The 21,496-nt window shown below is 46.1% G+C and overlaps 9 non-coding genes and 3 pseudogenes across 9 annotated transcripts; all 12 read right to left on the reverse strand.

Moving 5' to 3' along the window:
* Positions 1 to 282: 282 nt before the first annotated feature.
* On the reverse strand, positions 283 to 468 carry LOC141211699 (U2 spliceosomal RNA). Its single transcript, XR_012281644.1, has one exon. It is a non-coding gene; the product is annotated as a U2 spliceosomal RNA (small nuclear RNA).
* A 792-nt stretch (positions 469 to 1,260) lies between these two features.
* On the reverse strand, positions 1,261 to 1,352 carry LOC141211861 (U2 spliceosomal RNA; annotated as a pseudogene).
* Positions 1,353 to 2,467: 1,115 nt separating this feature from the next.
* Positions 2,468 to 2,660, reverse strand: LOC141211596 (U2 spliceosomal RNA). The gene has a single exon (XR_012281565.1). It is a non-coding gene; the product is annotated as a U2 spliceosomal RNA (small nuclear RNA).
* Positions 2,661 to 5,941: 3,281 nt separating this feature from the next.
* On the reverse strand, positions 5,942 to 6,027 carry LOC141211830 (U2 spliceosomal RNA; annotated as a pseudogene).
* A 1,115-nt stretch (positions 6,028 to 7,142) lies between these two features.
* On the reverse strand, positions 7,143 to 7,333 carry LOC141212128 (U2 spliceosomal RNA). Its single transcript, XR_012281946.1, has one exon. It is a non-coding gene; the product is annotated as a U2 spliceosomal RNA (small nuclear RNA).
* Positions 7,334 to 8,448: 1,115 nt separating this feature from the next.
* LOC141212129 (U2 spliceosomal RNA) lies at positions 8,449 to 8,639 on the reverse strand. The gene has a single exon (XR_012281947.1). It is a non-coding gene; the product is annotated as a U2 spliceosomal RNA (small nuclear RNA).
* A 1,115-nt stretch (positions 8,640 to 9,754) lies between these two features.
* Positions 9,755 to 9,971, reverse strand: LOC141211708 (U2 spliceosomal RNA; annotated as a pseudogene).
* A 6,103-nt stretch (positions 9,972 to 16,074) lies between these two features.
* On the reverse strand, positions 16,075 to 16,265 carry LOC141212131 (U2 spliceosomal RNA). Its single transcript, XR_012281949.1, has one exon. It is a non-coding gene; the product is annotated as a U2 spliceosomal RNA (small nuclear RNA).
* A 1,118-nt stretch (positions 16,266 to 17,383) lies between these two features.
* Positions 17,384 to 17,574, reverse strand: LOC141211109 (U2 spliceosomal RNA). The gene has a single exon (XR_012281095.1). It is a non-coding gene; the product is annotated as a U2 spliceosomal RNA (small nuclear RNA).
* Positions 17,575 to 18,689: 1,115 nt separating this feature from the next.
* LOC141212132 (U2 spliceosomal RNA) lies at positions 18,690 to 18,880 on the reverse strand. The gene has a single exon (XR_012281950.1). It is a non-coding gene; the product is annotated as a U2 spliceosomal RNA (small nuclear RNA).
* Positions 18,881 to 19,998: 1,118 nt separating this feature from the next.
* LOC141212133 (U2 spliceosomal RNA) lies at positions 19,999 to 20,189 on the reverse strand. Its single transcript, XR_012281951.1, has one exon. It is a non-coding gene; the product is annotated as a U2 spliceosomal RNA (small nuclear RNA).
* Positions 20,190 to 21,304: 1,115 nt separating this feature from the next.
* On the reverse strand, positions 21,305 to 21,495 carry LOC141212097 (U2 spliceosomal RNA). The gene has a single exon (XR_012281914.1). It is a non-coding gene; the product is annotated as a U2 spliceosomal RNA (small nuclear RNA).
* Position 21,496: the final 1 nt, after the last annotated feature.

Here is a 21,496-nt window from a genome sequence, read left to right on the forward strand (position 1 = left end):
AGCTCCAAAATGCTTGCCTAATATGTCTGTTTATCCAAAAGGAAGTAAAAAGGGAGAGCTAGAAAGATAGCATTGCATCACATTACATGGCAATGCAATGCACAGTTGCTGAAGTTGAACCAAAATGAGCTTGTAATCTGGCTTCTGCAACTTTGAACATGAAAAATCCAATGAGGAGAAGAAAAGCAAAGCCAAAGAGTCCATCCCAAAATCCGACAAACAAGCAAAATGAACAAAAAACATTGAATTCAATTCTTTCTGATTTTAGAAACTGCATTAAAGAAGGGGTGCACCGGTCCTGGAGATACTGCAATACCAGGTCAATGCGTGGAGTGGACAGAGCAAGCTCTTTTTCCATCTCCCTGTTCTAAAAATCCATTTAATATATGGTCCCCAGATAGGGGACGTATCAGATATTAAACTGATAAGAACAGATTTTTTTTTTTTTTATCGAAAGCCCGAATTCGTGTACAAAACCCGAGTGCGCTTAAAAAAGTGACAAGTGCCACAAAAAAAGTGCACTAGGATGCTGGTCTTCTTGAAACCCTCTCCAAAAGGAGAAGGGTCCCACAAACCATTCCCCGTCCCTCCGAGCCAGAAGGCCACAGCGAGGAACAGGGACAAATAGCCACCTCCAGCCGGAGCCAGAGGCGACCCAATCTTACCCCCAATACCTGCCCGAGTTCTCACCCGAGCAAGGCACTGGGAGCCAAAGACTGTGCTCCCCTCCCGGAAGAGGGGAGACAACAATGCTCTCCTCCCGAAAGAGGAGAGTCAGGGGGGTTCAGGGGGGAGCGGAACCTGATGGCCACACACTCCCCCCCTAGACCTGCCAAGAGAGGAACCCGTAAGGGAACCGCATCCCGACAAAATCCTAGTAAGGACGTGGACACACGTGAAAAAGTGGACACACAGTGACAAAAAAAATTAAATAAATAGTGAAGGTTTCACAGTATAATACTGCCCGGACCTTCGACCGGGAATTGAAAAATTCCCCATCCTAAGGCCAGAAGGCCCGGAATAAGGGTGTGTGTGAAGAAAGAAATATTGAAGTGCTAGTGCAAATGTGCCATAAACTCAAGTGGGGTTCCCAATCCCAGTGAGTTAAGGCACCCCAGGGTCACCACTCCTGGGGCACTTCACACTTCGGGCTTTCGATCTTCCCCGGCCCAATGGCGTCGATCCTGGGGGGCCATGCTTTCCACCAGATGACTATATTAGCCAACTGGCGTACTAACAAGTGCCTAAACCCCAGTGTGCATAATGTATCAATCTACTAGGGCGGCCAACATCCAAAACCGCCTTTTCGAAAGATACTACACTTGATCTTAGCCAAAAGGCCGAGAAGCGATAACCAGAATTGGTTTCAAACTACGGAGCCACCCAAGGATCCTGAAAAGTCCATTTGTGGAGATGAGCTCCTGGACTCCCGTTAAGAAGACATGTTGTCAACCTCTAGATCCCTTACATGCCTGCACTTTTCGGCTTGCTGCTGCTGCAATCCACGCGTTTTAGATCTGCATAACTCCACCTCTTTAAACACAGCACCTTCACCCCCTGCTGTTCCCACCCGCCTCAACACCGTTGGAAGGGAGGAGAACCAATTAAGGCGGGGGGTGGGGTGGAACGAGCAGCTGTCTACCCTTAGCAGGAGGGCTCCTGATTACATACCTCTCCTGCTGCTGCTGCTGCTGGCTGTCCAGCAGCAGACTGAAGGTGGCTGCTGCTGTGCACAGGTATATAAAGGCTCAGAGCCTATTATGACACGCGCAGCCAGCGTTCCATTGCCACATTCCATCTACTGCAGGCAGGATACCTGGCTGGCTGAATGTCGCTGAGAAGCTCACAGAGACCGCCATAAGCAACAGTTTAACAGAATGCCACAGACTAATCAACCAAACTTTTTGGGTTGGGTTCTCTTTTATAGTCTGCAGGCATTAAATGAAAGAAGTCAGTGTTCCAGCAGAAGGAGACAACGTTTCAGAAAAGGCATTGTAGCAAACCAAAAAAGAAATTTTAAGCGCAGCAGAGTAACCAGCGCACATACCTGTTAGCTCAGGTGAGTTTAAAAGGCTGCTGTTGATAACAAGGGCATTTGCTAAATAGATGGTGTGTGTGCAACAATATACTGAAAGGTCAATTATATTGTGCAGCTTATCTCACCACCTGTAGTTATTTAGGTGAAAGCTCCAAAATGCTTGCCTAATATGTCTGTTTATCCAAAAGGAAGTAAAAAGGGAGAGCTAGAAAGATAGCATTGCATCACATTACATGGCAATGCAATGCACAGTTGCTGAAGTTGAACCAAAATGAGCTTGTAATCTGGCTTCTGCAACTTTGAACATGAAAAATCCAATGAGGAGAAGAAAAGCAAAGCCAAAGAGTCCATCCCAAAATCCGACAAACAAGCAAAATGAACAAAAAACATTGAATTCAATTCTTTCTGATTTTAGAAACTGCATTAAAGAAGGGGTGCACCGGTCCTGGAGATACTGCAATACCAGGTCAATGCGTGGAGTGGACAGAGCAAGCTCTTTTTCCATCTCCCTGTTCTAAAAATCCATTTAATATATGGTCCCCAGATAGGGGACGTATCAGATATTAAACTGATAAGAACAGATTTTTTTGATTGAATATATCTTTTATTAGCACAAAAAAATAAGTTAACAGACAGTGTACAGTGCCGCAGCCCAGTACACACAGAATTCTACATCATATTTACATAGCATGAGGATACGATGCACTAACTAGACACATCACACCCCTATGCTACACAAAACACTCAATCTGAAAGAAAAAGCATATCAATCAATACAGTACGACGAACCGTGATAAGGGATAGGGATTGGGAAAAAGGGGATGGGGAGGGGAAAATCACAGGCCCGAAGCTTTATTGAAAGACAAGACACATAAGGGGAGAGGGGGAGGAGGGGTTTAGTCCTCATCCTCGTCCTCCGGACCGTCCATGATGGAATAGTCTCTGAGCAGGCTGTGGATCAGCCTGCGGCAGTCCTGGATGGACATCCTCTCCCTCCTCAAGATGAGCCGGTTCCTGGCGACCCAAAGGGCATCCTTGAAGCAGTTCATAAGGCGCCAAGCCTCCTGGATGGCTCCGACGGTATGAACCCCAGGGAAGAGTCCATAAAGCACAGAATGGTGCGATAGGCTCGCCCTGGGGACAGAGTTCCTCAGGTCGTCCTCAAGTGCAGTCAATAGGCGCTGTGCAAATCCGCAGTCCCAAAAAGTGTGCAAAGATGTTTCCTCCACGAAGGGGCACCTTGGGCAGTACCGGGTCTTGCACAGGTTCCGGGCATGCATGAATGACCGGACGGGCAGTCCGCCCTGAATCGCCATCCACGACAAGTCCTTGTGCCCGTTGGTCAGCCTGTCAGACGACACATTTGTCCACACAGTCTCCAGCGTGTCCTGGTGAAGTCCTGTGATGTTCTCCACGTCATCCTTGGCTCTGATTAGCTTGTGGATAGTTTTGGGCTTCCACAAGTCGGGCTTGAGTCCCTCCAGTTGATGCTCCCCCACAAATCGAACGACGTCTCCGTAGAACCATGGCGTCGTCCAGTTGTAGGGAAAGGAGCTGTCCCACTTGTCCCAGCCGAGTCGCCTCCAAAGAGGAAGCAGGAAGAAGCGAGACATGGACCTGCCCACGGAGCCATTCTTGACTTGCAAAGTCCGGCGGACACAATCACACACAAAAGAGGATCGCAGGAGGGTGGGGATATCTGGAACGCCCTTCCCACCCTTGCGAGGCTCCTTGTACATGACGGCCCGCCTGACTCTGTCCATCTTGGATCCCCAGACAAAGTGAAACACTGTCCTGGTAATGGCCCTGCACACAGTGACGTGTGGGGGCCAGGCCTGCGCCGTGTACTGCAAGACGGGCAGGACCTCATTACGCAGGACGAGTGCCTTACCCTCACAAGTGAGGTGTCTGAGGCTCCAGAGTCCGATCCGTTGCTTCACCTTGGCCAAGCGTTCTTGCCAGGACTTGAGGGCCGCTCCTTCCTTCCCGAACCAGACTCCCAGCACCTTGAGGAAATCCGGTTGAATGTTGAAGGGGAAGGGGGCGGAGGAGGCCGGCTGCCAATCCCCGAAGAGCATGGCTTCCGACTTCCTGCAGTTGACTTTGGCCCCTGAAGCCCGGCGGAACCTCTCACACGTCTGGACGAGGGCGTCGACTGAACCACAATCAGCGCAGAAGACGGTGACGTCGTCCATGTAGAGCGAGCACTTGACCTCGTGTCGTCCCGGACCCGGTGCGGTGATCCCTCTGATCTCTCCATTCTGCCGGATAGCCTCTGCGAAGAGTTCTATAACACAAACAAAAAGAAGAGGTGATAGAGGGCAGCCTTGTCTGACCCCAGAGAGGACAGGGAAGGGGTCAGTCTTCCAGCCGTTCACCAACACCGAGCTGTGGATATCAAAATACATCAGACGGACATACGAACAAAACATGTTACCCAAACCTAACCGGTGCAGAGCTCGGCCCATGAACTCGTGGGAAACCCGGTCGAAGGCCTTCTCCTGATCCAAGGAGACCAGGGCCGCGTGTGCGCGGCGGACCTTGATGTACTCGACCGTGTCCCGCACGAGAGCGAGGCTGTCTGCGATGCGACGTCCAGGGATGCCGCAGGTCTGGTCCGGGTGGATGATCCGTCCGATGACCGTCTTAAGTCGTGTCGCCATCGTCTTGGCCAGGATCTTGTAGTCCACGTTGAGCAGAGTGATGGGACGCCAATTCCTCAGGTCGCACCTCTCTCCCTTCCGCTTGTACAGGATCGTGACCATTCCTTCCCTCAAAGATGGAGGCATTCTACCCTCCACCACCATCTCCTCGTACAGGTCCAACAGGTCCGGACAGATGAGGTCTCCCAGCGCTACATAGAGCTCCGCTGGAAGACCATCACTGCCCGGGGTCCTGCCGGTCCTAAAGGATTTAGCGGCAGAGAGCAATTCGCCCACCATCAGAGGTTTGTCCAAGGCTGCCGTGCCTGCAGGATCAAGATGGTTAGTGATACCTGACAGGAACTTATCAGCAGCGTCGGGGTCGGTAGTCTTGTGGGAGTAGAGTTCGCTGTAGAAGTCGCTGACGACCCTCATCACGTCCTCCTTCCCACGTCGCATGTTTCCGCTCTCGTCTCGCAGCTCGTTCAGGGGCGTGTGACCGGCATGAAGTTTCCTGAAAAAGAATGAGTTACATTTCTCACCCTTCTCCAGATTCTCCACTTTGGAACGGAAGACGATTCGCTTGGACTCCTCCTCAAAGTGCCTTTTCAGGCTCTTCTTGGTCTCCTCCAGCTCCTCCCTCACGTCCCAGCCGCAGTGAAGAAGGTCCTGCAGCGACCGCAGCTCGCGCTGCAGCCCTCTGAAGTCCCTCCTCTTCTCACACGCCTGTTGTCGACCCTTGGCCTGAAAGAAACAGCGAAACTCAAGTTTAACATATTCCCACCAATCAGAGACTGTTTGGAAGCTACCCTTGTAGGACTGCCACATTGCGTAGGCTGCTCTCAGCTCCTCCACGACTTCATCCTGAGCCAGCAGAGCACAATTCAGCTTCCAGGAGCCGGGCCCGGACGGAAAACCGTCGCCGAGGACACCTTGTAAGTGAATGGCTCTGTGGTCGGAGAAGAAGCAGGAGACCATCGAGTGCCTACTCTGCCTGACTGCCCGAGAGGTGAACACAAAGTCAATCCTGGAGCGGAGTGAGCCATCGGGTCGGCTCCACGAATAGTTCGTGGAGCCTCTCCCCATGGAGCCCACCACGTCCTGAAGAGAGGCCTCGGTTACCATCTCGATGAGCAGCTTGGACGTGATGTCCAACTTGGCAGATGTGCCAGAACTACGACCATCCTCCTCGATGGGGCAGTTGAAATCCCCGGCCATCACTAAGGTCCTGGTGGTGGCAAGCTGAAGCCGCAGGGTCTGGAAAAGCTCCAAACGCTCATTCTTCAGTGGGGACGCATACACGAACAGATACTACACTTGATCTTAGCCAAAAGGCCGAGAAGCGATAACCAGAATTAGTTTCAAACTACGGAGCCACCCAAGGATCCTGAAAAGTCCATTTGTGGAGATGAGCTCCTGGACTCCCGTTAAGAAGACATGTTGTCAACCTCTAGATCCCTTACATGCCTGCACTTTTCGGCTTGCTGCTGCTGCAATCCACGCGTTTTAGATCTGCATAACTCCACCTCTTTAAACACAGCACCTTCACCCCCTGCTGTTCCCACCCGCCTCAACACCGTTGGAAGGGAGGAGAACCAATTAAGGCGGGGGGTGGGGTGGAACGAGCAGCTGTCTACCCTTAGCAGGAGGGCTCCTGATTACATACCTCTCCTGCTGCTGCTGCTGCTGGCTGTCCAGCAGCAGACTGAAGGTGGCTGCTGCTGTGCACAGGTATATAAAGGCTCAGAGCCTATTATGACACGCGCAGCCAGCGTTCCATTGCCACATTCCATCTACTGCAGGCAGGATACCTGGCTGGCTGAATGTCGCTGAGAAGCTCACAGAGACCGCCATAAGCAACAGTTTAACAGAATGCCACAGACTAATCAACCAAACTTTTTGGGTTGGGTTCTCTTTTATAGTCTGCAGGCATTAAATGAAAGAAGTCAGTGTTCCAGCAGAAGGAGACAACGTTTCAGAAAAGGCATTGTAGCAAACCAAAAAAGAAATTTTAAGCGCAGCAGAGTAACCAGCGCACATACCTGTTAGCTCAGGTGAGTTTAAAAGGCTGCTGTTGATAACAAGGGCATTTGCTAAATAGATGGTGTGTGTGCAACAATATACTGAAAGGTCAATTATATTGTGCAGCTTATCTCACCACCTGTAGTTATTTAGGTGAAAGCTCCAAAATGCTTGCCTAATATGTCTGTTTATCCAAAAGGAAGTAAAAAGGGAGAGCTAGAAAGATAGCATTGCATCACATTACATGGCAATGCAATGCACAGTTGCTGAAGTTGAACCAAAATGAGCTTGTAATCTGGCTTCTGCAACTTTGAACATGAAAAATCCAATGAGGAGAAGAAAAGCAAAGCCAAAGAGTCCATCCCAAAATCCGACAAACAAGCAAAATGAACAAAAAACATTGAATTCAATTCTTTCTGATTTTAGAAACTGCATTAAAGAAGGGGTGCACCGGTCCTGGAGATACTGCAATACCAGGTCAATGCGTGGAGTGGACAGAGCAAGCTCTTTTTCCATCTCCCTGTTCTAAAAATCCATTTAATATATGGTCCCCAGATAGGGGACGTATCAGATATTAAACTGATAAGAACAGATACTACACTTGATCTTAGCCAAAAGGCCGAGAAGCGATAACCAGAATTGGTTTCAAACTACGGAGCCACCCAAGGATCCTGAAAAGTCCATTTGTGGAGATGAGCTCCTGGACTCCCGTTAAGAAGACATGTTGTCAACCTCTAGATCCCTTACATGCCTGCACTTTTCGGCTTGCTGCTGCTGCAATCCACGCGTTTTAGATCTGCATAACTCCACCTCTTTAAACACAGCACCTTCACCCCCTGCTGTTCCCACCCGCCTCAACACCGTTGGAAGGGAGGAGAACCAATTAAGGCGGGGGGTGGGGTGGAACGAGCAGCTGTCTACCCTTAGCAGGAGGGCTCCTGATTACATACCTCTCCTGCTGCTGCTGCTGCTGGCTGTCCAGCAGCAGACTGAAGGTGGCTGCTGCTGTGCACAGGTATATAAAGGCTCAGAGCCTATTATGACACGCGCAGCCAGCGTTCCATTGCCACATTCCATCTACTGCAGGCAGGATACCTGGCTGGCTGAATGTCGCTGAGAAGCTCACAGAGACCGCCATAAGCAACAGTTTAACAGAATGCCACAGACTAATCAACCAAACTTTTTGGGTTGGGTTCTCTTTTATAGTCTGCAGGCATTAAATGAAAGAAGTCAGTGTTCCAGCAGAAGGAGACAACGTTTCAGAAAAGGCATTGTAGCAAACCAAAAAAGAAATTTTAAGCGCAGCAGAGTAACCAGCGCACATACCTGTTAGCTCAGGTGAGTTTAAAAGGCTGCTGTTGATAACAAGGGCATTTGCTAAATAGATGGTGTGTGTGCAACAATATACTGAAAGGTCAATTATATTGTGCAGCTTATCTCACCACCTGTAGTTATTTAGGTGAAAGCTCCAAAATGCTTGCCTAATATGTCTGTTTATCCAAAAGGAAGTAAAAAGGGAGAGCTAGAAAGATAGCATTGCATCACATTACATGGCAATGCAATGCACAGTTGCTGAAGTTGAACCAAAATGAGCTTGTAATCTGGCTTCTGCAACTTTGAACATGAAAAATCCAATGAGGAGAAGAAAAGCAAAGCCAAAGAGTCCATCCCAAAATCCGACAAACAAGCAAAATGAACAAAAAACATTGAATTCAATTCTTTCTGATTTTAGAAACTGCATTAAAGAAGGGGTGCACCGGTCCTGGAGATACTGCAATACCAGGTCAATGCGTGGAGTGGACAGAGCAAGCTCTTTTTCCATCTCCCTGTTCTAAAAATCCATTTAATATATGGTCCCCAGATAGGGGACGTATCAGATATTAAACTGATAAGAACAGATACTACACTTGATCTTAGCCAAAAGGCCGAGAAGCGATAACCAGAATTGGTTTCAAACTACGGAGCCACCCAAGGATCCTGAAAAGTCCATTTGTGGAGATGAGCTCCTGGACTCCCGTTAAGAAGACATGTTGTCAACCTCTAGATCCCTTACATGCCTGCACTTTTCGGCTTGCTGCTGCTGCAATCCACGCGTTTTAGATCTGCATAACTCCACCTCTTTAAACACAGCACCTTCACCCCCTGCTGTTCCCACCCGCCTCAACACCGTTGGAAGGGAGGAGAACCAATTAAGGCGGGGGGTGGGGTGGAACGAGCAGCTGTCTACCCTTAGCAGGAGGGCTCCTGATTACATACCTCTCCTGCTGCTGCTGCTGCTGGCTGTCCAGCAGCAGACTGAAGGTGGCTGCTGCTGTGCACAGGTATATAAAGGCTCAGAGCCTATTATGACACGCGCAGCCAGCGTTCCATTGCCACATTCCATCTACTGCAGGCAGGATACCTGGCTGGCTGAATGTCGCTGAGAAGCTCACAGAGACCGCCATAAGCAACAGTTTAACAGAATGCCACAGACTAATCAACCAAACTTTTTGGGTTGGGTTCTCTTTTATAGTCTGCAGGCATTAAATGAAAGAAGTCAGTGTTCCAGCAGAAGGAGACAACGTTTCAGAAAAGGCATTGTAGCAAACCAAAAAAGAAATTTTAAGCGCAGCAGAGTAACCAGCGCACATACCTGTTAGCTCAGGTGAGTTTAAAAGGCTGCTGTTGATAACAAGGGCATTTGCTAAATAGATGGTGTGTGTGCAACAATATACTGAAAGGTCAATTATATTGTGCAGCTTATCTCACCACCTGTAGTTATTTAGGTGAAAGCTCCAAAATGCTTGCCTAATATGTCTGTTTATCCAAAAGGAAGTAAAAAGGGAGAGCTAGAAAGATAGCATTGCATCACATTACATGGCAATGCAATGCACAGTTGCTGAAGTTGAACCAAAATGAGCGTGTAATCTGGCTTCTGCAACTTTGAACATGAAAAATCCAATGAGGAGAAGAAAAGCAAAGCCAAAGAGTCCATCCCAAAATCCGACAAACAAGCAAAATGAACAAAAAACATTGAATTCAATTCTTTCTGATTTTAGAAACTGCATTAAAGAAGGGGTGCACCGGTCCTGGAGATACTGCAATACCAGGTCAATGCGTGGAGTGGACAGAGCAAGCTCTTTTTCCATCTCCCTGTTCTAAAAATCCATTTAATATATGGTCCCCAGATAGGGGACGTATCAGATATTAAACTGATAAGAACAGATTTTTTTTTTTTTTTTTTTTTTTTTTTTAAAACCACTCAGGTTTAGATATAAGCAAACAGTTAACCAGACTTCGTCATAAGTTATACTGCCACTTCATAAGCATCATTGTGGTTTCTTTATTAAAGTATTATTCAACAAAAATACAAACAAGTAATCCTATGCCAGAGACATTTCCAGAAAAAATATCAACGGTATTTAACCATATCCTGCCACTTAAGGTATTTCCACACACCTTCAGAATCTGTTCCACCACCACCACCTTCTCTTGTATCCCACAAATAGATTACATATAGTCTTGCTAAGATCAACCTAATACAATCATTTACTGTTAAATTTACTCTTTTAAACACACACAAATTTCTCACATCCCACAAGCTCTCCTGCACACACACCATAATAAACCACATCATCCTTTCTAGGCCACGACGACTAGCACCAAAACCAAACATAGCCACTCTCCAATCAATAAACTTCACACCAGCAACCCCTTTACACAGTCCACCCACACCTTTCCACACATCATACGCAAAATTACAATCCCACATAAGGTGCCTCACCGTCTCATTCGCTCCACAACCATCCCTTGGACATACTGCAGATCTTATGAGATCTCTTTTCTTCTGAAAATCCCTCACTGGCAAAATATTATGAAGGCCCATCCATACTATATCTCGCTGTCTATTCGACACACCTTGAATGCTTAACTTCTTCCATACCCGCGCAACTTCCATAGAACGCAATCCCACCACATTACTCTCACACTCATTCACACACATCTTCCCCATCACCTTCTTAACCAACATAAAGTCTTTCATTGCAACTGCTAACAAATCATTCTTCCTCACAAACTTCTCAATCAAACCATACCACTCAGGACACTTAAAAGCAACAGGCACATTCTTATCACGCTTCACCCAATTCAGACCATACAGCATCCATCCAGCCAAATACTTACACATAAATGCCCCTTTATTATTCTTCCCAATCAAAATGACCGTAGTCTTAATAAAATGCAATGTTAGAAACACTTCAATATTCGGAAACTTTAGTCCCCCATACAAATATTGCTTAAACAAAATCTCTCTCTTAAGTCTTTCCATCCTACTGCCCCAAAAAACACAAAAATTAGTTTCTCCACTTTTTTAATTTTCCTATAGGGCACTGGAAAAATACAAGAAACATAAAGCAAAATAGGGAGAATAACAGCCTTAATAATAAGAACCTTCCCTACCAAAGACAAAGAACGTAACTTCCAAAAATTCATCTTCCGCACAATCCGCTCACCACATTCATCCCAACTCTCATAACCTTTCAAATCATCATTAAAAAAAACTCCCAACACTTTAATTGCACCATCCACACCAGCCACACCATCCATCTTAATCCTATTGTCACCAAAACATTTAAACATGCATTTGTTCCAATTCACACGAAACGCTGACGCGCCACAAAAAAAATTCAACAACAATTTTACTCTCTCCATAGAGGCCACACTCTCACTCACCACTACTACATCATCCATATATCCTAAGACTTTCACAGTCATTCCACCACTCCCTGGCACTAACAAACCACGCACCACTTTCTCTTTCCGAATCATACACAGCAGTGGCTCAATCACACACACAAATAATACCGGTGACATGGGACAACCTTGCCTCACACCAGACCTAATACACACTTTCTCACTCAAAAACCCATTCACCAGAAATTCACTCATCACCTCCCCATACAATCCTCTCACGGCACGCACAAATTTCTCCGGAAAACCCATTCTACGCAAAACCTCAAATAGAAACACATGAGACACGCGATCAAACGCCTTTTCAAAGTCAACAGCCATCACCATACACTTCTGCTTTCTTACTTTACAATCCCACAACACATCTCTTAAAAGACACAGATTATCCGTCATACATCTACCAGGCACTGCACACACTTGATCTTTACCAATCACATCAGCTACAACCACACGCATCCGACACGCCAAAATTTTACTGAATACCTTGTAATCGGCGTTCAGAAGCGTAATTGTCCTCCAATTACTCAAACACCTTTTATCCCCTTTCTTATGGATTAAGACCACCACTCCCTCCTTCATTGAACCCGCAAGCATCCCATTCTCCCACATAAACTGACACACTTCCACTAAATCCATACCCATCACTTCCCACATCATAACATATAGCTCCACAGGCAAACCATCCTTCCCAGGCGTCACATTTTTCCTTGCACCAAACACCGCTTTCTTAACTTCCTCCTCAATCACTGCCTCACATAGACCAGAACATCCATCCTTATCCACCTTACAATCCAAAGTCTTAAGCACTTCTTCTTTCAAACTCTCATCCACCCACTTCCTGCCAAACAACTCAGCATAAAACGTGACCACTTCCTTCATTACATCCTCCCCACTCACACAAACACCATCCACATCAAAAATCTCCTCCATACCCTCCTTCTTACCATTTATTTTTTTAAAGAAATATCTTGAACACTTTCCATCTTTATCAAGATGGACCACCTTTGACCTAAAAATTATTTCCCTTCCCTTCCTCTCCAAAGTCCTCTTCAAATCCTCTCTCGCACTTCTTAACAAATCATCCACATCCACACCACACATCCTCATTTTCTCTAGCCATTCCACCCTCATCATTAAATCTTTATATTGACTCCTAACCATGGCAGCCTTTTTATAGCCCCATCGACGAAAAAACTTTTGCACTTCATACTTCATCCAATCCCACCACACCAACACACTTTCAAACTTACTCTTTTGAGATTTACACCAACTATATTTTTTCTTAAAATCATTCACAATTCTCTCATCCTCAAGCAAACTCACATTCAATTTGCACACACCTCTCCCATGCACCCGCCTTAAATCCCCTCTAAAACCACCTTTCAGGCACACATGGTCCGAAAAAGGAACTGAAAATTGAGAAAAACCATCACATATTATATTTTTAGAAAAAAACATCCTATCAATCCTAGATGTTATCCCACCCCTGTCAGCTTTATAGGTTGGTGGTGGTGGCTTCCCCAAATAAACCTCAGCAGCATCAAAAAAGAAAAAATCAGAAATAATGTTTGCCAATTTTTTTCCTGAGGCATCAACTTTCCCCTCAGTTACACAGTTAAAATCACCTGTTACTATCACAGGGATCCTACCAGGTAATTCTAAACATAATTTATCTAATAAACTTAACCTGTCTTCTTTTTTTGTAGGACCATAAATATTTATAATTTTAACTTTCCACCCCCTCCCACACACAACTGCAGAGATGCAACGACCCACCTCTATTACCTTATAATATTCAAAAACAAAATTTCTATTATTTAATACTATCCCAACTCCATCATTTTTATTCCCACTAGAGCCAGACCAGATATGCTGGCCATATGGCCAATCAGCGTCTTCCAGGGGTTCTTCTATACCACACTCCTGTAGACACATAATATCAAAAGAATGGTTATGTAAGAAGTCCAGAATCACAGATCTTCTAACTCTAGACTTTAAAAGTCTTACATTAAGGGACGCAATGTCCCAATTTGGTTTAGAGACCATTCTTTGACTCAAAAACCAGAAACACCAGTCTCAGCAAAAAAACATGCCTTCCTTATCCTTTGTCATCCGGCGAACTCCCACTTAGCTGAAAGATAGTGGACTCCAAATTCTCCTCCAGGTAAGCCGTTGACGCAGGAGAAAGAGAAACCACTGGGTAATCCCGCTCACTCACCGGACTTGCCACGCATTGGCTACTTGATGGTTCAGACAACCGGGCCCTTTTATTCTTAGCGCGGTCCGGTTCCTCAGAAGACCTCACCAAAGTCTCAGTGAAGTCTCCTTGACCTCCATCTCCCTCTTCATCCATACTTTCACTGCTCCAACTGAGAGCCGGGTCCCCTGGGATTTCCAAGGCTCCCTCACGTTCTTCACAAAAGGAGTCAATGAAACCCCCCTGATAGGAAGAAATGTCCATCTCAGCTGCCAGAACCTCTTCCACTCTCCCGGGCTCCACCAGTAGGTCAGCAGACGCCCTCACTGGAGCAGTCTCCACACGCTGTTCCACTACCTTCACCCTGGAAGAAACTGCGGCCTCAGGTGCCACACTCTTAGGCCTCGGAGAGTTCGAGACCACCTCAGAGTATGCCCTTGCCTTGCCCTCGTTCGCACGACGAGTACAATCCTTAAAGGCATGCCCCTCCATACCACAAGCATTGCAAACAATTGGATTGGTACAGTCCTTAGCAACATGCCCACTTTGGTTGCACTTGGAGCAAACAGGCACAGCAGTACAAACCTCTTGTAAGTGTCCGTACTTCTTACATTTCCTGCAAAAAACTGGGGCCTCAGGAAAGAAGAGAATACCCCTATCTCTCCCGATAGAGAAACTTTGGGGAGGGTAATGAACACCTCCAGGCTCCGAAGAACTTTCCCCAAATCTGACAAAATATCTGTATTTGCCAGTCCATAAGTTCTCCTCGTTCATGATTTTGTGACTGTTGCTCACAAAGTCACAATGCCTCTTAAGAAAAGTCGCAATGTCATGTTCGTGCACAAAGGGATTATACATAAATATGACTAGGGGAACATCACCTTTGGAGTACAAGACTGTAAAAGTCAAACCATGCAAGGTTGGATTCTTCTCCTGCTCCCTCAACTTCTTATACAGGTTCCGGCAAGCCGCCATAGATTGTAGCACCAAGACATACCGTCCTTCTTTCCGGGATTCCTGCAGGCAGACGATGTTTTCTCTTGTCACTTCCAGGATTTTGAAGATCACCTCGTGCACCATATACGACAGATTGAAACGCTCTCTGACAGCAGCATCAACTTCAATGCGGAATGCATTGCGAACCCGATTGTCATCGGACCCAGCATAGCGTATCTTCACGCCCATTATGATCACTCTCTCGTTCCTCCTCGTTCTCCCCCTAAAGCAGCAACCGGCTTAAGCCATCAAGATGGCGATGCCGGAAGGCCAAGGGAAAACACTCAAGGACCCCAGACAAGACACTTGGTCTTAGCCAAAAGGCCGAGAAGCGATAACCAGAATTGGTTTCAAACTACGGAGCCACCCAAGGATCCTGAAAAGTCCATTTGTGGAGATGAGCTCCTGGACTCCCGTTAAGAAGACATGTTGTCAACCTCTAGATCCCTTACATGCCTGCACTTTTCGGCTTGCTGCTGCTGCAATCCACGCGTTTTAGATCTGCATAACTCCACCTCTTTAAACACAGCACCTTCACCCCCTGCTGTTCCCACCCGCCTCAACACCGTTGGAAGGGAGGAGAACCAATTAAGGCGGGGGGTGGGGTGGAACGAGCAGCTGTCTACCCTTAGCAGGAGGGCTCCTGATTACATACCTCTCCTGCTGCTGCTGCTGCTGGCTGTCCAGCAGCAGACTGAAGGTGGCTGCTGCTGTGCACAGGTATATAAAGGCTCAGAGCCTATTATGACACGCGCAGCCAGCGTTCCATTGCCACATTCCATCCACTGCAGGCAGGATACCTGGCTGGCTGAATGTCGCTGAGAAGCTCACAGAGACCGCCATAAGCAACAGTTTAACAGAATGCCACAGACTAATCAACCAAACTTTTTGGGTTGGGTTCTCTTTTATAGTCTGCAGGCATTAAATGAAAGAAGTCAGTGTTCCAGCAGAAGGAGACAACGTTTCAGAAAAGGCATTGTAGCAAACCAAAAAAGAAATTTTAAGCGCAGCAGAGTAACCAGCGCACATACCTGTTAGCTCAGGTGAGTTTAAAAGGCTGCTGTTGATAACAAGGGCATTTGCTAAATAGATGGTGTGTGTGCAACAATATACTGAAAGGTCAATTATATTGTGCAGCTTATCTCACCACCTGTAGTTATTTAGGTGAAAGCTCCAAAATGCTTGCCTAATATGTCTGTTTATCCAAAAGGAAGTAAAAAGGGAGAGCTAGAAAGATAGCATTGCATCACATTACATGGCAATGCAATGCACAGTTGCTGAAGTTGAACCAAAATGAGCTTGTAATCTGGCTTCTGCAACTTTGAACATGAAAAATCCAATGAGGAGAAGAAAAGCAAAGCCAAAGAGTCCATCCCAAAATCCGACAAACAAGCAAAATGAACAAAAAACATTGAATTCAATTCTTTCTGATTTTAGAAACTGCATTAAAGAAGGGGTGCACCGGTCCTGGAGATACTGCAATACCAGGTCAATGCGTGGAGTGGACAGAGCAAGCTCTTTTTCCATCTCCCTGTTCTAAAAATCCATTTAATATATGGTCCCCAGATAGGGGACGTATCAGATATTAAACTGATAAGAACAGATACTACACTTGATCTTAGCCAAAAGGCCGAGAAGCGATAACCAGAATTGGTTTCAAACTACGGAGCCACCCAAGGATCCTGAAAAGTCCATTTGTGGAGATGAGCTCCTGGACTCCCGTTAAGAAGACATGTTGTCAACCTCTAGATCCCTTACATGCCTGCACTTTTCGGCTTGCTGCTGCTGCAATCCACGCGTTTTAGATCTGCATAACTCCACCTCTTTAAACACAGCACCTTCACCCCCTGCTGTTCCCACCCGCCTCAACACCGTTGGAAGGGAGGAGAACCAATTAAGGCGGGGGGTGGGGTGGAACGAGCAGCTGTCTACCCTTAGCAGGAGGGCTCCTGATTACATACCTCTCCTGCTGCTGCTGCTGCTGCTGGCTGTCCAGCAGCAGACTGAAGGTGGCTGCTGCTGTGCACAGGTATATAAAGGCTCAGAGCCTATTATGACACGCGCAGCCAGCGTTCCATTGCCACATTCCATCTACTGCAGGCAGGATACCTGGCTGGCTGAATGTCGCTGAGAAGCTCACAGAGACCGCCATAAGCAACAGTTTAACAGAATGCCACAGACTAATCAACCAAACTTTTTGGGTTGGGTTCTCTTTTATAGTCTGCAGGCATTAAATGAAAGAAGTCAGTGTTCCAGCAGAAGGAGACAACGTTTCAGAAAAGGCATTGTAGCAAACCAAAAAAGAAATTTTAAGCGCAGCAGAGTAACCAGCGCACATACCTGTTAGCTCAGGTGAGTTTAAAAGGCTGCTGTTGATAACAAGGGCATTTGCTAAATAGATGGTGTGTGTGCAACAATATACTGAAAGGTCAATTATATTGTGCAGCTTATCTCACCACCTGTAGTTATTTAGGTGAAAGCTCCAAAATGCTTGCCTAATATGTCTGTTTATCCAAAAGGAAGTAAAAAGGGAGAGCTAGAAAGATAGCATTGAATCACATTACATGGCAATGCAATGCACAGTTGCTGAAGTTGAACCAAAATGAGCTTGTAATCTGGCTTCTGCAACTTTGAACATGAAAAATCCAATGAGGAGAAGAAAAGCAAAGCCAAAGAGTCCATCCCAAAATCCGACAAACAAGCAAAATGAACAAAAAACATTGAATTCAATTCTTTCTGATTTTAGAAACTGCATTAAAGAAGGGGTGCACCGGTCCTGGAGATACTGCAATACCAGGTCAATGCGTGGAGTTGACAGAGCAAGCTCTTTTTCCATCTCCCTGTTCTAAAAATCCATTTAATATATGGTCCCCAGATAGGGGACGTATCAGATATTAAACTGATAAGAACAGATACTACACTTGATCTTAGCCAAAAGGCCGAGAAGCGATAACCAGAATTGGTTTCAAACTACGGAGCCACCCAAGGATCCTGAAAAGTCCATTTGTGGAGATGAGCTCCTGGACTCCCGTTAAGAAGACATGTTGTCAACCTCTAGATCCCTTACATGCCTGCACTTTTCGGCTTGCTGCTGCTGCAATCCACGCGTTTTAGATCTGCATAACTCCACCTCTTTAAACACAGCACCTTCACCCCCTGCTGTTCCCACCTGCCTCAACACCGTTGGAAGGGAGGAGAACCAATTAAGGCGGGGGGTGGGGTGGAACGAGCAGCTGTCTACCCTTAGCAGGAGGGCTCCTGATTACATACCTCTCCTGCTGCTGCTGCTGCTGGCTGTCCAGCAGCAGACTGAAGGTGGCTGCTGCTGTGCACAGGTATATAAAGGCTCAGAGCCTATTATGACACGCGCAGCCAGCGTTCCATTGCCACATTCCATCTACTGCAGGCAGGATACCTGGCTGGCTGAATGTCGCTGAGAAGCTCACAGAGACCGCCATAAGCAACAGTTTAACAGAATGCCACAGACTAATCAACCAAACTTTTTGGGTTGGGTTCTCTTTTATAGTCTGCAGGCATTAAATGAAAGAAGTCAGTGTTCCAGCAGAAGGAGACAACGTTTCAGAAAAGGCATTGTAGCAAACCAAAAAAGAAATTTTAAGCGCAGCAGAGTAACCAGCGCACATACCTGTTAGCTCAGGTGAGTTTAAAAGGCTGCTGTTGATAACAAGGGCATTTGCTAAATAGATGGTGTGTGTGCAACAATATACTGAAAGGTCAATTATATTGTGCAGCTTATCTCACCACCTGTAGTTATTTAGGTGAAAGCTCCAAAATGCTTGCCTAATATGTCTGTTTATCCAAAAGGAAGTAAAAAGGGAGAGCTAGAAAGATAGCATTGCATCACATTACATGGCAATGCAATGCACAGTTGCTGAAGTTGAACCAAAATGAGCTTGTAATCTGGCTTCTGCAACTTTGAACATGAAAAATCCAATGAGGAGAAGAAAAGCAAAGCCAAAGAGTCCATCCCAAAATCCGACAAACAAGCAAAATGAACAAAAAACATTGAATTCAATTCTTTCTGATTTTAGAAACTGCATTAAAGAAGGGGTGCACCGGTCCTGGAGATACTGCAATACCAGGTCAATGCGTGGAGTGGACAGAGCAAGCTCTTTTTCCATCTCCCTGTTCTAAAAATCCATTTAATATATGGTCCCCAGATAGGGGACGTATCAGATATTAAACTGATAAGAACAGATACTACACTTGATCTTAGCCAAAAGGCCGAGAAGCGATAACCAGAATTGGTTTCAAACTACGGAGCCACCCAAGGATCCTGAAAAGTCCATTTGTGGAGATGAGCTCCTGGACTCCCGTTAAGAAGACATGTTGTCAACCTCTAGATCCCTTACATGCCTGCACTTTTCGGCTTGCTGCTGCTGCAATCCACGCGTTTTAGATCTGCATAACTCCACCTCTTTAAACACAGCACCTTCACCCCCTGCTGTTCCCACCCGCCTCAACACCGTTGGAAGGGAGGAGAACCAATTAAGGCGGGGGGTGGGGTGGAACGAGCAGCTGTCTACCCTTAGCAGGAGGGCTCCTGATTACATACCTCTCCTGCTGCTGCTGCTGCTGCTGGCTGTCCAGCAGCAGACTGAAGGTGGCTGCTGCTGTGCACAGGTATATAAAGGCTCAGAGCCTATTATGACACGCGCAGCCAGCGTTCCATTGCCACATTCCATCTACTGCAGGCAGGATACCTGGCTGGCTGAATGTCGCTGAGAAGCTCACAGAGACCGCCATAAGCAACAGTTTAACAGAATGCCACAGACTAATCAACCAAACTTTTTGGGTTGGGTTCTCTTTTATAGTCTGCAGGCATTAAATGAAAGAAGTCAGTGTTCCAGCAGAAGGAGACAACGTTTCAGAAAAGGCATTGTAGCAAACCAAAAAAGAAATTTTAAGCGCAGCAGAGTAACCAGCGCACATACCTGTTAGCTCAGGTGAGTTTAAAAGGCTGCTGTTGATAACAAGGGCATTTGCTAAATAGATGGTGTGTGTGCAACAATATACTGAAAGGTCAATTATATTGTGCAGCTTATCTCACCACCTGTAGTTATTTAGGTGAAAGCTCCAAAATGCTTGCCTAATATGTCTGTTTATCCAAAAGGAAGTAAAAAGGGAGAGCTAGAAAGATAGCATTGAATCACATTACATGGCAATGCAATGCACAGTTGCTGAAGTTGAACCAAAATGAGCTTGTAATCTGGCTTCTGCAACTTTGAACATGAAAAATCCAATGAGGAGAAGAAAAGCAAAGCCAAAGAGTCCATCCCAAAATCCGACAAACAAGCAAAATGAACAAAAAACATTGAATTCAATTCTTTCTGATTTTAGAAACTGCATTAAAGAAGGGGTGCACCGGTCCTGGAGATACTGCAATACCAGGTCAATGCGTGGAGTGGACAGAGCAAGCTCTTTTTCCATCTCCCTGTTCTAAAAATCCATTTAATATATGGTCCCCAGATAGGGGACGTATCAGATATTAAACTGATAAGAACAGATACTACACTTGATCTTAGCCAAAAGGCCGAGAAGCGATAACCAGAATTGGTTTCAAACTACGGAGCCACCCAAGGATCCTGAAAAGTCCATTTGTGGAGATGAGCTCCTGGACTCCCGTTAAGAAGACATGTTGTCAACCTCTAGATCCCTTACATGCCTGCACTTTTCGGCTTGCTGCTGCTGCAATCCACGCGTTTTAGATCTGCATAACTCCACCTCTTTAAACACAGCACCTTCACCCCCTGCTGTTCCCACCCGCCTCAACACCGTTGGAAGGGAGGAGAACCAATTAAGGCGGGGGGTGGGGTGGAACGAGCAGCTGTCTACCCTTAGCAGGAGGGCTCCTGATTACATACCTCTCCTGCTGCTGCTGCTGCTGGCTGTCCAGCAGCAGACTGAAGGTGGCTGCTGCTGTGCACAGGTATATAAAGGCTCAGAGCCTATTATGACACGCGCAGCCAGCGTTCCATTGCCACATTCCATCTACTGCAGGCAGGATACCTGGCTGGCTGAATGTCGCTGAGAAGCTCACAGAGACCGCCATAAGCAACAGTTTAACAGAATGCCACAGACTAATCAACCAAACTTTTTGGGTTGGGTTCTCTTTTATAGTCTGCAGGCATTAAATGAAAGAAGTCAGTGTTCCAGCAGAAGGAGACAACGTTTCAGAAAAGGCATTGTAGCAAACCAAAAAAGAAATTTTAAGCGCAGCAGAGTAACCAGCGCACATACCTGTTAGCTCAGGTGAGTTTAAAAGGCTGCTGTTGATAACAAGGGCATTTGCTAAATAGATGGTGTGTGTGCAACAATATACTGAAAGGTCAATTATATTGTGCAGCTTATCTCACCACCTGTAGTTATTTAGGTGAAAGCTCCAAAATGCTTGCCTAATATGTCTGTTTATCCAAAAGGAAGTAAAAAGGGAGAGCTAGAAAGATAGCATTGCATCACATTACATGGCAATGCAATGCACAGTTGCTGAAGTTGAACCAAAATGAGCTTGTAATCTGACTTCTGCAACTTTGAACATGAAAAATCCAATGAGGAGAAGAAAAGCAAAGCCAAAGAGTCCATCCCAAAATCCGACAAACAAGCAAAATGAACAAAAAACATTGAATTCAATTCTTTCTGATTTTAGAAACTGCATTAAAGAAGGGGTGCACCGGTCCTGGAGATACTGCAATACCAGGTCAATGCGTGGAGTGGACAGAGCAAGCTCTTTTTCCATCTCCCTGTTCTAAAAATCTATTTAATATATGGTCCCCAGATAGGGGACGTATCAGATATTAAACTGATAAGAACAGATACTACACTTGATCTTAGCCAAAAGGCCGAGAAGCGATA

Source organism: Phyllobates terribilis, unplaced genomic scaffold (assembly GCF_046119375.1).
Source record: "Phyllobates terribilis strain yellow unplaced genomic scaffold, ASM4611937v1 Scaffold_170__1_contigs__length_4071412, whole genome shotgun sequence".
In the NCBI taxonomy this organism is placed as follows: domain Eukaryota; kingdom Metazoa; phylum Chordata; class Amphibia; order Anura; family Dendrobatidae; genus Phyllobates; species Phyllobates terribilis.